Source organism: Lissotriton vulgaris, chromosome 1_1 (genome assembly GCF_964263255.1).
Source record: "Lissotriton vulgaris chromosome 1_1, aLisVul1.2, whole genome shotgun sequence".
Taxonomy (NCBI): domain Eukaryota; kingdom Metazoa; phylum Chordata; class Amphibia; order Caudata; family Salamandridae; genus Lissotriton; species Lissotriton vulgaris.
The window spans coordinates 109,957,926-109,973,888 of record NC_141685.1 but is presented as its reverse complement, the minus strand read 5'-3'; the positions used below and the strand labels follow the sequence as shown (position 1 = coordinate 109,973,888).

Below are 15,963 nucleotides of genomic sequence, written 5' to 3'. Positions count from 1 at the left end.
ACCTCTGGAATGCTTTAATGAGCACCCAGTCACCGGGCTTGAACTTGTGCCCCTCGACCTGCAGCGGCTCTGGAAGGGCTCCCTTCACGTGCTGGTTGATAGAAGCAAGAGTACGTGTAAGTGACATGCAGTAATCATTCAACAGTTCATTCGTCATCATAGGCAGAGCATTTTTGTCTGGAACTCCCCAAGCGACCATTGGCAACCCAGTGACTATTTCGTGCGCGCTGAGCTTGGTCTTGGCATCTGGTGTGCTCCTCATGCTCATTAGGGCAATAGGTAAGGCATCCATCCAGGTCAATTTTGTGTCAGCACATATTTTTGCTATCTTGGCCTTGAGCACACCATTTTTTCTTTCTACTGCACCAGCGGCCTCTGGATGATAGGAGCAGTGAAGCTTCTGCTGTATTCCCAAGGCTTTGCATGTCAGCTTTATTAGTTCATTACAGAAGTGACTGCCATTGTCTGAAAATATTGCTTTTGGGACCCCAAAACGTGGGATCAGTTCCTTTATCAAGCACTTGGCTGTTGAGATGGCATCATTGTGTTTCACCAGCTATGCCTCTATCCACTTTGAATACATGCACACCACCACCAGGATATACCTAAACTTATTTGTAGGGGGCATCTCCACATAGTCTATTTGCAGGGCTTCAAATGGCATTGTTGGTTTCTGAAAGTGGCTTTTGGGTACTGGAGCAGTCTTACCCACATTGTACTGTGCACATACCATACATGTTTGACATATCTCCTGTGCTATTTTTCTTATGTTCTTGTTCACCCAGAATTTGTCCATGCAATTTACAATCGCATCCCTGCATATATGTGCCGGGCCATGCATGGCCAAACACATAGAGTAGACCATCCTGTCTGGTAACATATATTTATCCTTGGCGTCATTCATCCAACATCCTTGAACAAATGACCCGTTCTTTGACCAACTCATCTGTTCTTCTGCTGTTGCTCCTTGTTGCATTAGTCTTATACCTTCACTTGTTAGATCTAATGACTTCACTTCATCAGGTAATTCTTGGACCGTTAGTACTAGTGCTGAATTATTTCTTGCTGTCTGTTTTGCTGTTATGTCAGCAAATGCATTTCCCTGGCCTACCTTGTCTGTAACTTTTTTGTGAGAGCTGCATTTAACTATGGCCAATTTCTTTGGAAGTGCCAGGGAGTTAAGTAATTTGGTGATAAGCACTCCGTGCTGTATCTTTGTGCCTTGTGAGGTAATAAAACCTCTTTTCTTCCAGAGTCTTCCAAAGGAATGTGCCACATTAAAGGCATATTGGCTGTCTGTATATATGTTAACACACCTTCCTTCAGATAATTCACAAGCTCGTGTGAGTGCCACAAGTTCTGCTGCTTGTGCAGACAACTCGGGTATCTTACAGGACTCAACTACATTTTTATTTGTTACAACTGCATAGGCTGCTGATGTACTTCTATCCTCTGTTCTAAGGCAGGAACCATCCACCCACAATTCTCCTTCTGCATCTGCATAGGGTATATCTGTCATGTCAATTCTCCCTTTTGTTTGCTCCTCAGTTAACAAAATACAATCATGGTCTGAGTCCATTAGATCATCAGTGGGAATAGGTAACAGAGTGGCAGGGTTAAGCACATTGCATTTGTGAAGTGTCACATGTGCTGCAAATCAACAGATCTCATACTGTGTGAGCCTGGCATTTGTGAGGTGCTGAGTACGTGTCTTATTTAGTATCAGCTCTACGGCATGTGGAACATAGACATCAACTTCATGTCCCATTATTATGCTTTCTGTACGTTGTAGTGCTAAGGCAGTTGCTGCAACAGAACGTATACAGGAAGGTAAAGCCTTGGCTACAGTATCCAAGGTGGCAGAGAAATATGCGCATGGTCTTTTGTGGTCACCAAACTGCTGGCATAGAACCCCAAGAGCACTCCCGTCAGACTCATGAACATAGAGTTGGAAAGACTTAGAATAGTCTGGTAGGCCTAAAGCAGGAGCAGAGCAGAGAGCTTGCCGAATGGCAAGGAAGCTTTGTTCATGTTCTGGCAACCACTGAAGGGGTTCGGGCGTGTCCTTGTGGGTCAGGGCCAATAAGGGTTTTGAAATCAAGGAGAAGTTAGCAATCCAATGTCGACAATAACTGGCCATGCCTAAAAAGGCTCGCACCTGTTTTTGGGTGCGTGGCACTGGTGTCTGTAGAATCAATTTAATGCGCTTATCATCCAATCTTCTCTGCCCTTTCGACAGGATGTGTCCTAGGTAGGATACTTCCTGTTGAACAAATTGTATCTTTTCTGGTGAAACTTTGTGTACACGTTCAGCTAAGAAATTTAACAAATTAATGGTATCAGATGTACGCTGCGCCTCAGAGATGCTACCAAGCAGCAGGTCGTCTATATATTGAATTAGCACAGAATTAGGTGATAAATTGAATGTGTCTAGTTCTCTCTTCAAGGCCTGGTTGTAAATGCTCGGGCTTTCTGTGAACCCTTGAGGGACCCTACAGAAGCAATAAGTTCTCCCGCCTATAGAGAATGAAAAGAGGTACATGCTACCCTCATCTACTGGAATTGAGAAGAAGGCATTCTTCAAATCCACTACAGAAAAATATGCCATTTCTGGTGACAATGTTGACAATATTGATACTACATTTGGGACAACCGGGAACTGTGGCACCACTATTTTATTAATTTCTCTTAGATCAACTATGAATCTGTAACTTTTTTCATTAGTATTTCCATCGCTCTTCTTCAAGACCGGAAGAATAGGGCTGTTACAAGGACTGCCTGATATTTCTTTAACAATCCCTTCTTTTAGTAAGTCAGCTATTATATCCTACAATCCCTTTAGACCCTCTGGAGCTATTTTGTACTGTGGTATTCTTGGTAATTTTACATTCTGTTTGACTGTAATTGTTACAGGTGTGATGTTCATTTTCCCTGTGTCATTTTTGTGTTTTGCCCATATCCTTGAATCTATCTGATCCATTATTTGTGCGGCAATATTTTGTATTCCTATTGATAGGAAACAGTTGCCCATTTCCTCTGTCATTGGTCCATTTACTTCCAAGAAAACTCCGTCTGCAGTGCACTTAATTGTGGCATTCATCTTTTTTAGCAAGTCCAATCCCAACAAATTAAATGCACATTTGTCTGATATAAGGAATGAATGCGTGTCCTGAATTGGGCCTATACTGTATTTCAAGGGTGCTGAAATTGGGCTTGTTACAAGTATGTTGGTGAATCCCACTGACTTATTTATTTTTCCCGAGAGAGGAACATCTGGAAACTTTTTCTTGGTCAAGGAGGAATTGGTGGCCCCTGTATCTATTAGTAATTCCACAGGTGTACCTTCAATCTTACCCCTCACATATGGTCCAGTGGGATCTACAGGGATTACCATCCTCTGTATTAACTCTCTCGGGCCCCCCTATTGTGCCAAATAGTCCCATTCCCCTTGGGGCCCTTCCTGATATATTCCATCATAAGGGTGATGCACCTGCATTTTTGGTATTTGTTCATTATCAAAGAAATTTGTGTTGGGGGGATACTCTGTAGGGCCATGTTGTGAGTCACGTTCTTGCTGTTGATATCCAGCTCTTCCCATGCTCCTTCCCCGGCCTCTTGATCTTCCCATCCCACCCCCTCTTTGTGACTGCTTGACGGGGTGTGGGCATTGAGCTCTCCAGTGATCCTGACCCCCACAATTAAAGCATCCTTGTGTGTGTGCTTGTTCATTTGAGGTGGTATGCTGTGTAGGGGGAGAAGAAAATGACCTTTGTGGGCCCCCACGGCCTCTTCCTCTACCCCTGCTTCTTTGTCCTCTGCCGCTATACTGGTTTGCCTGCTGAATCAAAACTTTAGTTTTTAACTCTTTTAATTTGTTATTTTTACTTTCCAACTCCTTTTTACCTAGCATTTCGTAATACTGTGCCAATTGTAAAACTTCTGTTAGCGGTTTGCATGACCAAGTAGCGTTGTACTCTAGAATCCCTTTTTTAATTGATGGTTTTAAATTATTTACAAAACAAGAGACAAGTGCACTTTGTGTTGCTTCCTTTTCAGTATCTAAACCACTTGAAGCTGTGAAGACTTTCTGTATTCTAGCGAAAAACCCAGATACTGTTTCTTCAGTGTCTTGAATGCATGCATTTAATTTTGACCAGTCTATTTGTTTTCTGGGGACCAGTGTATTTACTTTAGCCATTATTTTTGCTGGTAAGTCTCTAATATCTTCCGATATATCCTCTCCTCCTTTCCTTTGTACTGAAGTTATATCTTCCCATTTTATTTTAAAAAAATCATCATCCTCTCTCCTTATTTTTCCCCAAATGTCTGGTGGCAATATTATAGAAAACATTTGTTCTATGTCATCCAGTGTGAGAGTGCCAACTCTTAGTATTATTTCTGTCTGTCTGTACCATTCTTCTCTGTCTTGTCTAATGTCTGGAAACTGAAGTGCAAATCTATGTAATTCAACATTTGACCATGGTGTGTGAACTTTAATAGTGGGCTTCCCTTCCTGACTTCCTGGTACTTCTCTTAATGGGAAGTTGTGAGTAGGAGAATGAGTACTAGCTTCCTCATCTTTACTTTTTTTAAGTTTTGTACATTTTTGTTCTAGTATCAGAAGAGTATCTATCCATTCAGCTAATATCTGGACAGCATCTAATATTTCTGTGCTTGTTGCCCCTAAATCGTCTATTGCTGCTGAGATTGTGCTGTTATGATCACGGGACAATCTGTCAGGTTGGGGGTAGCTGTCTTCCTCAGGCCAATGTTTGTCCCAGTCTTTAAACCAGCTGTAACTTTTCTTGTCCAACTTATCCAAAGCACTGCGTTGAAGTGCAGGCGTGAAATCAGGCGGGAAGCGGCTTTTTGCACTACGCCATGTAGAAGTACCATGTTTCATAACCTCCATCACCCACTCGTGTATCATTTTCTGTTCTTTGTCTGATATTTTTATCCGTAACCCTTGTCTACCAGAAAGAGGCGTATGTTCTAGTTGTATAGGTGTTGTTTTACTAATTTGTAATGTAACTTGTGGTGTATGTTCGTGTGATGTTGATGAAGCTTGCATTGTTTGCGGGCTGTATGGTGGTGGTGTTGTCAATAGCGCTTCTATTACAGGATCCTCTGTATCCTCCTGTTCTAAGGGAGCATTAGGTAGAGTGGGGTACACATCTGGTATAGGCTTGTGAACTGTAAGGCATTTGTCCATTTCCATTTCTTTTTCCCTACAACTTGTTACACATCTTTCTTTTGCCTTCTCCCTATCATGTGCCAAAGCTTTTCCTTTCGTTGTCCTAGGTTCCCCTGGCCATCTGTTAGCGGCGTATGACCGCCATGCATGAAATGCATCCCATTGTAATAAACGTACTTTCTTCCCTTTCTTTTCACGTTCCCTTAAACAATCTTCTAAATAAAGCATTTTAGCTCTGTCAAATGTCCCGTATTCTGGCCACTGTAGATCAGGATTTTTCCTGGTATAAAGAGTCCATTGATCTAGATGAATAGCTGTATGGTACCCTTTTTTCCGTGACACGTACCATGCTGGTGTGCCACGAGGAGGTGTTGGTTGAGTGACATCTAAGGCTGCCCTCAAAAATAGTTTGCTAAGCATTTTGAATTTTATTTAGTTACTAATGTTATTATTTTTCCTCTTCTATCCCTTTTTATTTCCTTTTATGTTAAAGTGCACTTAAAATTCACTATTTTACACTACTTTACACACTTTTATTATACTATTTTTCAACACTTTTGCAAGATACAGTTGTATGACCTATTTCAACAATATGCATATGTATTTTTTTTTTTTTTAGACGTCTTTCAGAAGCATGCTCTGTCTAAAGGCGACCACCCACGGTCCCTCTCCTAAAAGCGACCACCCACGGTCCTTCTCCTGTCCTTGGGATCCTTAAGATCTTTCACAGGTTGGACAGTCCTCCTCAGGTACCTATCTTAAAGGCGCCCTCAGACCTCCCCTAGAGACCCCTAATGAATCTCAGTATGCAATTTCTGATGTATTTTAGAAAAACACTATTCAATTGATAAAATTGGGTTCAGTGCAAAATTAAGCACTGCCTACCTGATCATCAGACCAGTTGTATGCCGTTGTATGCACCCTTCTTAGCTGTGGCAAAATAACCTGATGGCTTAAAGGAAGCTGGTGGTGTCTTTTGTCAAAGGCTTATCAACGGGAGCCTTGTCATCTGGGCGTGTCAGGAAACAAGTCCTCTCAGTAGCTGCGCAGAATACACCGAGACAGGAAGGCTCCTGAAGAATCCAAAGACAGCAGTTCTTTATCCCCTGCAGAGACCATCAGTTCCTGTAGAGTCACGGCGCCATCTGTTAAAGCAAAACAATTTATTAATAGGGACAAGAAGAAGGGCACATTCAAGGTTTCAAAAGAAAGTGGCTTTATTGCCAATAAAGCTGCAGCTGAGACAATTTGCAGGAGTGCAAAGTGATCTGGTTTTTTCAGAAAGCAAGCCAGTTCTTATATACAATTTTCAGAACCTGGATACATTAAATATTAATAAATTACATCATGGTGTGACCATGCTAGAATTAGGTCCACGTGTACATTACAGTTTCAAGGTGCATTTCAAAAATATGTCTACGTTCACAATTTACATTATTTGCGACACATCTGACCATGCAGCTATAGGTTAATCTTTAAACCACCGCCTCCTGACTTTCAGCCTTGCCTTGGCCGGTTATCTTGAAATGTCAATGTGCAATGTTGATCTACTATCAGCAGAGGCCCGTGTTTTCTGCTTTCCCACACTTGCTATCTGTGCTGAGCAAATACTTTGCCTCTTCACTTATCGGGGCAAGGGCAGGCCAAACTTGTCACGTCCTAGGTCAGCGAACAATTCCTAGAAAGGGCTCGCTGAACTGACTGAACTGGCTCTGTACATAGGTGAAAGGCTAGTGAATCATTAAACAACTTGGAGCTACAGCAGAATGGGCACGTTCATGTTCACTTGTCATTCTTTTCTGCTTTCAGCTGAATTTCAGGCAACTTAATTTAACCCTCTGTGCACCAGCTGTGCACCATGGAGCAACATTTCATTATGACTAGTGGGCTCATTTTATTTGCAAGCAGGTTAAAAGACAGAAATTAATATAAACTACGGTTCAATTTTAATATTTTCATTCAACAAAGGGCCAACTAATTTTTCATCTTTTACATTACGTAGTTAAATAAATCCAGTATTTGTAAAGCGCACAGCTACCCGAAGGCATCCCGGAACTGGGGGCTGTAGGGAAGATTAGGTGAGCTATTGCCCTGAGTCACATGGTGATGGGCTGACCTGCCGCCGGAGCCGGGGATCAAACCGTGAGTCCGGCGTCCAGCATCAGTCTGACACATCAATAATTTTGGATTCTTTGTCAGCGGGGGTGCTTCACCAGAAGTCTGAGAATTGGCCCTTTTACGTGCGTTGGACTAAGGAGTCTAGTGGTAGGTGTCCTTTAATATAGACTCTGTCTGAGGGTGCAGGTCTATATTTCTTTTCAATCCTGGGGTTCAAAATTCTGGTACGCACAGGATCTTTAAAGACCTCAGTAGCATGTTTAACCACTCCTTTGATCATGGGAAGAATTTGAGCGGATCTCTGAGACTGCTCAAAAGTATCTAAGAGAAAATCTTCCTCAATGGTTTCACAATGTATGGAGACACCATGGTATGTAGCAGCTCTGTTTATCAGCTGTCCAAAACCAATAGTATCCTCAGGAGGAGAAGGTTTAGATGGGTATGAGGGTGTCTCAGGGACATCAGGTTAATTTGCAGGGTATGGAAAGTCCCACCCAGACGCAGGTTTTGTGTATGGAAAATTCCACGTGCCCTCGCCTACAGGGTATGCAGTGTCTCCTTCCCCGTCCCCTCCACCCAAATCATATTCATCATCATTCTGTGGCGAATGTGGTGACAATGGAGACTGTATAGGAGAGGTTTGAAGTGAAATATAGGGAGGAGCGGGAAAAGGAGGAGAGACAGGAAAGGAAAAGTGCATAGGAGAGGTTACACAGTCCTTCTTTTTGGCAGGAACCACAGGTGTAGGTGGTGTAGCTGCAGGTCTCTTCTTAAGCGGTGTGGCACCAACATGACTGGTTTTCGGGTCGATGAAGATCTTTTTCTGTTGATGATCTAGTTGAAAAAGGTCCTCTTGAGGCACAACCTTCTTGGACGTTTTTTCGGAGCCGGCGTAGGTTGTCTAGTGTCCTTAGCCTTGGAAGGTATTAGAGCCTCCTGCGGCTTAGGTTTCTGCGCCGAAGGCGTTGTTTTTGGCTTGGAAGGCATGTTCGAGTTCTTGGAGGCCTCAGAATCAGGCTGTGTGTCTTTCGGCACCGTGTGCGGCTTCGGAGCAGGTGCGTCTTTTGGTTTCGGTTTCGGGATCGAAACAGGTTTCGGTATCAGCATTTCTTTCGGTGTCGGAGCCGAAGGGTGTTTTGGCTTCGGTGCCGACGGAGTCTTGCTCGGTGACGAGGCACCGGAAGGCGGAGGACATTTTTTTGACGGAAGACTCTTGGCGTGGAAGATTTCTTCGGAGTAGAGCCTGAAGGCGGGACTTTCGAAGTAGATGATTGGTCTCGACTGGGCCCAGCAGGCAGAGTGCTGATCTTTGCCTTCTGTTTGGGCATATGTGTGGCCGGGGCAGTAGTACTCACGCGCTGACCCGATGGAATGGAGTCGTCGGAGTCATCTGCCTCGGAGACAATCAGGAGATCAGGAGATCAGTGAGTCTTCTTTGGGAACGAGTGGAACCTCGCCGAAGATGTCTTCCGGTGCTGGAGCTGTTCTCCTCATCTCGTGTCGACGGGCCCTCCGGTCTCGGATGGTTTTCTTCGAGCGGAAGGAAGCACAGGCTGTGCAGGTCGACTCGTTGTGGTCCGGCGACAGGCAGAGGTTACAAACCTCGTGGTGGTCGCTATGTGGAAGCTTTGCTTGACATTTCGGGCATTTTCGGAATGGAGTCCTTTCCATATGGTGCAGGCCGCACGGCGTCGATAGGCCCAAGGGCCCACTTGGATGGCCGGAATGGAAACTTCGTTGTCGAAATGTGCCGCAGTCGATATCGAAGGCAGGTAGTATATGTTTTATGAAGTTCTGCGCATCGAAGTTGCAGGCCGGAGCGGAGAAACTTTCATCTGAACCCAGTGGCGGAAAAAAACAATCTGAGGATGGAGCGGATTCCGATGCGCAGTATTTCCCAAGGGAGGAGTCACCTATCGGGACTAACAAGGACTTCATCCGAGCCCAACACCAGGTGGCGATCTAATGCAGTGTACTACTCTGTAGATCATATGCCTCGAACCATGAGTTTCTGGAAAACTATCAAGCACCCTATCAGAATCAGCCGCCCTTCACAACCATTAATGATTCAGTCTTTGGAGGGTGAATTGCACATGGTGTAACAGGAACACTACATGACTCAAAGCTCACTTCTCAGGGATGTACTGAAATGCCAGCCTCAGGGCACACTTAGACAGCTCTTCACCTCCTCCTCCTCAAACTGTTGACCAGGTATCAGGGCAAATGAGCCTGCAGCAAAGCATTGCTGGCTTGAGGCAAGGGGGTCATCTGCATACTCCTCCAAGTCAGCAAGCACTCTGGTCAAGCCAGTCCTAACCCTACATGAATGTTCCCCATCACAACTATTTTAACAGTACTAAGTTATGTTCCTGCCAAATGATTGAGTCAAAAATTGAAAGGTTTTACTTTGAAGTGCTGGAAGAGAAATCATGAAGTTTTTCAATATTTCTGAGTCCGCCACAGTACACACGCTCAGCCCTCCACAGGGCTTGGACGGCCCACTCACTGCTGCCGCTCCTGCCTGCCTTTGCCGCCTCCTTCCTGCAGATTCCTTCACTCGCTGCCCGCTGCTCCTGGGAATTTCCCGCTGCTCCCGGGAATTTCCCGCTGCTCCTGGGAATTTCCCGCTGCCCGCTGCTTCTTGGAATTTCCCGCCGCTGACTCCCTGCGGCCCCGCGCCCCCCTGTGATTTCATTCGCCGCCCCGCTCCCGCCACCCAGCTGCTCCTCCCTCCCGGCTCCTTACTTATGATGCCCCCAGAGCGACGGCGCAGCGGACGCGCGCAGCGGGAGCACCGATTGAGCGCCGAAGGTGCGCCAAACGTAAGCCCGTCTGCTCCCGTCAGTGCCTGGACCGCGCCCAGCGCCAGAACCCCTGGCCCCCGCAGAGGCCACCCCACCCGCCGGACTTACCACGCCGCCACCCTCAACGCACTCAACACCGGCCGAACCCCCGGCTGCTACCGAGCCACCCCGAGACGCACCCACGGACCCTTCACCTGCCAGTCCTGCAAGTTCTCCTGCATCCGGACCTGTACCACACCCACCAAGCCGACCCCTAGCAGCAACCACCTCAAGTGCATCCTGCTCAACACCCGCTCCGTCCACAGACACGCCGTGGAACTCTGGAACCTCCTCGACTTAACATCTCCAGACGTCGCCTTCCTCACGGAAACATGGATGAACGCCTCCTCAGCACCCAACATCGCCATCGCCATCCCGGACGGATACAAGATCACCCGGAGGGACCGCGCCAACCAGACGGGAGGAGGCATTGCCATCGTCCACAAGAACACCATCCGTATACGACCAACTCCGACGACACCCTCACAGCCGCCGAACCCCTGCACTTCCAGATCCACACCGACCCCAAGACCACCCTCAGAGGCACCCTTTATCTACAGACCCCCGGGACCACGCACACAATTCAGCGAAGACATCGCCGACTTCATCAGCCCGCACGCCCTCCCCTCCGCTGACTACATCCTCCTCGGGGACCTCAACTTCCACCTGGAGAACAACAACGACCGCAACACCACCACCCTATTGGACAACCTCGCCAACCTCGGACTCAAGCAGCTGGTGACCACCCCCACCCACTACGCGGGCCACACGCTTGACCCCGTCTTCTCCTCCAGCAAGGACATCTCTTTCAGCCACGCCACCGGACTCCACTGGACAGACCACAGCTGCGTCCACTTCAGCTTCAGTAGGACCACGATCCACCACCGCCAGCAACAGATTCCACGCAGAAGCTGGAACAAGATCACAGCCGACCAGCGCGCCACGTCCCTGAGCCAGAACCCCCCCACCAGCTCAACGAACCCCAACCATGCCGCCAACAACCTCACGAGGTGGATCAGAAACTGCGCAGACGACCTCGCCCCACTGAGGGCCCCTCCCAGAAGACCCGGCAGCAAGAAAGCATCCTGGTTCACCGACGAACTCAAGAGCTCCAAGAAGAACTGCCGAGCCCTCGAGAAAGCCTGGCGCAGAGACCCGACACCAGACAACATGACCACCCTCAAGCTCGCCACTCGAAAACACCACCAATTGATCCACACCACCAAGAAAACCGCATTCAAGGAACGACTGGACAACAACGCCCACAACAGCAAGGAACTCTTCAACATTGTCAAAGAGCTCTCCAACCCCAGCGCTGGAAACAACGACATCACCCCATCGCAAGACCTCTGCAACTCACTCGCGTCGTTCTTCCACAGCAAGATCGCAGACATACACAACAGCTTCAGCACACAGTCAACGCACCCTAAGACCGCACCAACGCCCCCCACCACCACCCTCCGCACCTGGACCCCGATCAACACCGAAGACACCATCCGCACGATGAACTCCATCCACTCCGGATCTCCAACCGACCCCTGCCCTCACCACGTCTTCAACAAGGCCGACTCCGTCATCGCACCCCATCTACGGGACATCATCAACGCCTCCTTCGACACCGCAACCTTCCCGGAGAGCTGGAAGCATGCCGAACTCAGTGCCCTCCTGAAGAAACCATCAGCAGACCCCACCGACCTCAAAAACTACCGCCCCATCTCGCTGCTCCCGTTTCCTGCCAAAGTCATCGAGAAGACCGTCAACAGACAGATGGCCGCCTTCCTCGAGACAAATGGATCCCTCGACCACTCGCAGTCCGGCTTCCGGGCCAACCACAGTACCGAGACCGCCCTCATCGCAGCCACTGACGACATCCGAGCCCTGCTCGACAACGGGGAAACAGCTGCCCTCATCCTCCTGGACCTCTCCGTGGCGTTTGACACTGTCTGCCACCGTACCCTAGTGCAGCGCCTCAGCAACATCGGAATCCAAGAGAAGGCACTGGAATGGATCATCTCCTTCCTCGCCAGAAGGACACAGAGAGTCCGCCTCCCCCGTTCAGATCAGAAGCCACCGACGTCATCTGCGGCGTACCACAAGGATCATCACTCAGCCCCACGCTGTTCAACATCTACATGAGCCCCCTTGCGGCCATCGCACGCCAACACAACCTCAACATAATCTCCTACGCCGACGACACTCAGCTGATCCTCTCCCTCACCAACGACCCCGCCACCGCCAGAACCAACCTACACGAAGGGATGAAAGACGTAGCCGAGTGGATGATGAACAGCCGCCTGAAACTGAACTCAGATAAGACGGAAGTCCTCATCCTGGGATCGTCGCCCTCCGCCTGGGACGACTCCTGGTGGCCCCCTGCCCTGGGCAGCGCACCCAAACCAACGGACCACGCACGCAACCTGGGCTTCATCCTGGACTCCTCCCTCTCCATGACCAGACAAGTCAACGCCGTCTCCTCGTCATGCTTCAACATCCTACGCATGCTACGGAAGATCTTCCGGTGGATCCCCACGGAAACCAGAAAGACGGTCACCCAGGCCCTCGTCACCAGCCGTCTGGACTACGGCAACTCCCTCTACGCCGGAACCACTGCAAAACTCCAGAAAAGACTTTAACGTATTCAGAACGCCTCAGCACGACTCATCCTGGACATCCCCCGACACAGCCACATCTCCGCACACCTAAGAAACCTGCACTGACTCCCCGTCAACAAGAGAATCACGTTCCGACTCCTCACCCACGCACAAAAAGCTCTCCACAACCAAGGCCCAAGATACCTCAACGACCGCCTGAACTTCTACACTCCCACCCGCCAGCTTCGATTGACCAGCCACGCCCTCGTCGCCGTCCCCCGCATCTGAAGAGCCACAACGGGAGGAAGATCCTTATCCTACCTGGCTGCCAAGACGTGGAACTCCCTCCCCATCCACCTCCGCCTGACCCAAGACCACCTCTCCTTCAGGAAGCAACTCAAGACCTGGCTGTTCCAGCAGTAGCGGACCCCCCTCCCCCAAGCGCCTTGAGACCCTCCGGTGAGTAGCGCGCTATACAAATGCATTGATTGATTGATTATTTCTCTACACCAGCAAATCATGTATGTGCCCTGTAGAAAGCATGTTTGAATGAAACATGGAATGCATTGCAGCCAACAATCTATGCAACATCATAGCAGAGTGCGAGATAACTTGTGTTATTATTCCAGCAGAACGAAATGCGATTTCTAATGTGTACGTCATTTTAAACAAGGTGCCAGGAAATGTATGGTCAGTGTTGTTCTTCTGCCAGTTAAAAGACTATCGCCATTAATGTGCCAGGAAATAAAATACTATGGGAAATCCTACTGGTTGGCACGGTGCTGCCTGCCACTGTATTGCAGGTTACTTCCAACATAATCTGATTTATACATACATACTCCAGGGTGCTACCAGCTATCAGGTCTGCACACAGCAGTCTTTGTAGTGTAGTTCCTATATCCCTAATAGGCTCTGCGCATTGGAATAATATACACTATAGTTTTGACATAGGACTGAGGTCAGTATGTCTTTATTGAGTAAATTTACTTAATTACTTGTGTGTGCTAGATAACTCAGAGGTCACTAGAAACGTTCTCGAATGAACAAGAAGGGATTCGTTTCTGACAACCGCATAAACATGACAAATTTGTCCATTTAACCTGTTGACTAATATCTTTGCAAAGATCTTATAATCACAGTTCAGCAAAGATATTTGCCGATAAGAACCACAATTTTTTGGGCATTTGCCTGGCTTCAGGATTAGAGAGATGTTAGCCTCATTCCATGAGGCTGGCATGTTAGCCCCCTTCAAAAAGAACTTGTTAAAGAATTCTACAAAGATAGGTTTTAGTACACTGGCCAGTACTTTGTATACCTCAAGAGGTAAGCCATCGGGACCAGAGGCTTTTCCTTTCTTACCTTGTCTTATTTCCCCTTCCCCAATCTCCTGATTCAACTGCCTGCTCTTCTCTGCCGAGAGGGTGCTACTTGAGCCCTGTCCCGACCAAGCTTCGACCTCATCTTGGGTGGGTTTTAGATCTTCTTGGTATACCCTGCTGTGATAGCTGTGAAAAACATACTCAATCTCCCTATTGTCACTAATAAGGTCGCCAGTTTGTTCACATTTAACCTGGTCCATACTGCTTCTCACCTGCTCCTTTTTCACCTTCCAGGCCAGCAGCTTACTGCAGCGTTCACTACATTCGAAATAAGCCAATTTACTGGCGTTCCATTTCTTCCTCATCCTTTCTTGTAGGATTACTGCCATCTTACCTTTTGCTTACTGCACTTTTTGAAGCAGACTTTCCCGGGCTTCTTCGTCTATCGTGGGATCAGTCAGATCTTTCTCTAGGGCCAGAACCTGTACCTCAACTGTTGACACCTATTTGTAGTAACTGCGTCTTTTTCAGCTGCCAAATCCCCTATCCTACCCCTCAGAAAGGCTTTATAAGCATCCTAAATTATTCTGTGTGCTGCTGACCACTGATTGAGATGGAAAAACTCTTCTGTCTCCCTAGATAGTGCTGCCATAACTACTTCTTCTTGCAGAATTGTGCAGTCTAGAGTCCATCTGGAGTGGGGGATTCTCTCCTGTGATTTCAAATGTAGGACCACAGCTGAGTGATCCGACAGATCAACTCCCACATGCTCAACCTTCTGGATCCAATCTACCAGATTACTGTTGATAAGGAAGTAGTCAATCCTCAACTGGTGCCTATATTTTGTTATTATAAAAGGTAAAGCCTTTTACTTTCCCTACCTTCTGTCTCCAGATGTCACAAAGCCCCAGCTGAGCCATAATTTCCTTGATGAATGTGGACATCTTTGGATTGACGCATGCTCTGCTGCGTGAAGTTCTATCTAGGGAATGATCTAAAACAGCATTAAAGTCCTCTGCCATAATGATTGGATCAGGAGATTCTATTAATTCTGCTAGCAAATCTCCTAAAGGAGAGACATCATCTTTGCTTGGACCATAATATCCAACTAGAGTAAAGGCCTGTCCCAAGTTCTTAGCTTTAACGATTAGCCATCTTCCAGCTTTGTCAGAAATCTGTGCCCCAAGACCCACCTGTGCCCCTCTCTTTACTAAAATCACCACCCCCTTTGTTACATACGTATGGGATGTGCAAGCTACCTAAGAGATCCAGTTTTGGGCCCCACAAAGATCCAAGACCTCCTCCTTTGATAGGTAGGTTTCCTGCACAATGATGATCTGGGCTGAACAATCTTCAGGTACTGTAGAATTTTGTCCCGCCTCGCTTGTACTCTAAGACCATTGACATTCCAAGACAGGATTTTAATTTTTATTGTTTTCCCTCCCTTCTCACTCATCTTTCTAGGGGGATCAAAGAACCAGCACCAAAATTCCAAACACCTAATCAATACTAAAAACTTTATAGAGGCAATAGAGGATCTTTTTTTTGTCTTTTACTCCACTGCTCCCCTGTGAGAAGTTGGCCTGATATATAATGCTCACTAATTCTAGTGAGCACTTTGTATCAGTCCAAACAACCCTTATGGTGATTGGTTGTAAGTCAACCTTATAGACCAGCTATCCTAGTAGGAGAGCAGTCTTAGGCTAAACTCTTTATGGCATGTGTAGCCAGCTGTTTTACCACATATAACCCTTTGAATACCAAACGAAAGGACACCACACAGGTTGTTATTAAAATAAACAGTTTTTTTATTTATAACATACACCTCTGAACTCTTTATGAGGTCAGAGGGCTAAGCACATGACAATGACTTAGGAGGAATACGAGTAGTCGCACAA

The 15,963-nt window shown here is 47.2% G+C and overlaps 1 pseudogene across 1 annotated transcript in view; it reads right to left on the bottom strand.

Moving 5' to 3' along the window:
• LOC147737643 (uncharacterized) overlaps positions 1-6,136 on the bottom strand; it is a 39,193-nt pseudogene extending 33,057 nt beyond the window's left edge. Inside the window, exon 1 of the transcript XR_015300309.1 lies at positions 6,080-6,136. The product of XR_015300309.1 is annotated as an uncharacterized LOC147737643 (transcript). The remainder of the gene's footprint in view (positions 1-6,079) is intronic.
• Positions 6,137-15,963: the final 9,827 nt, after the last annotated feature.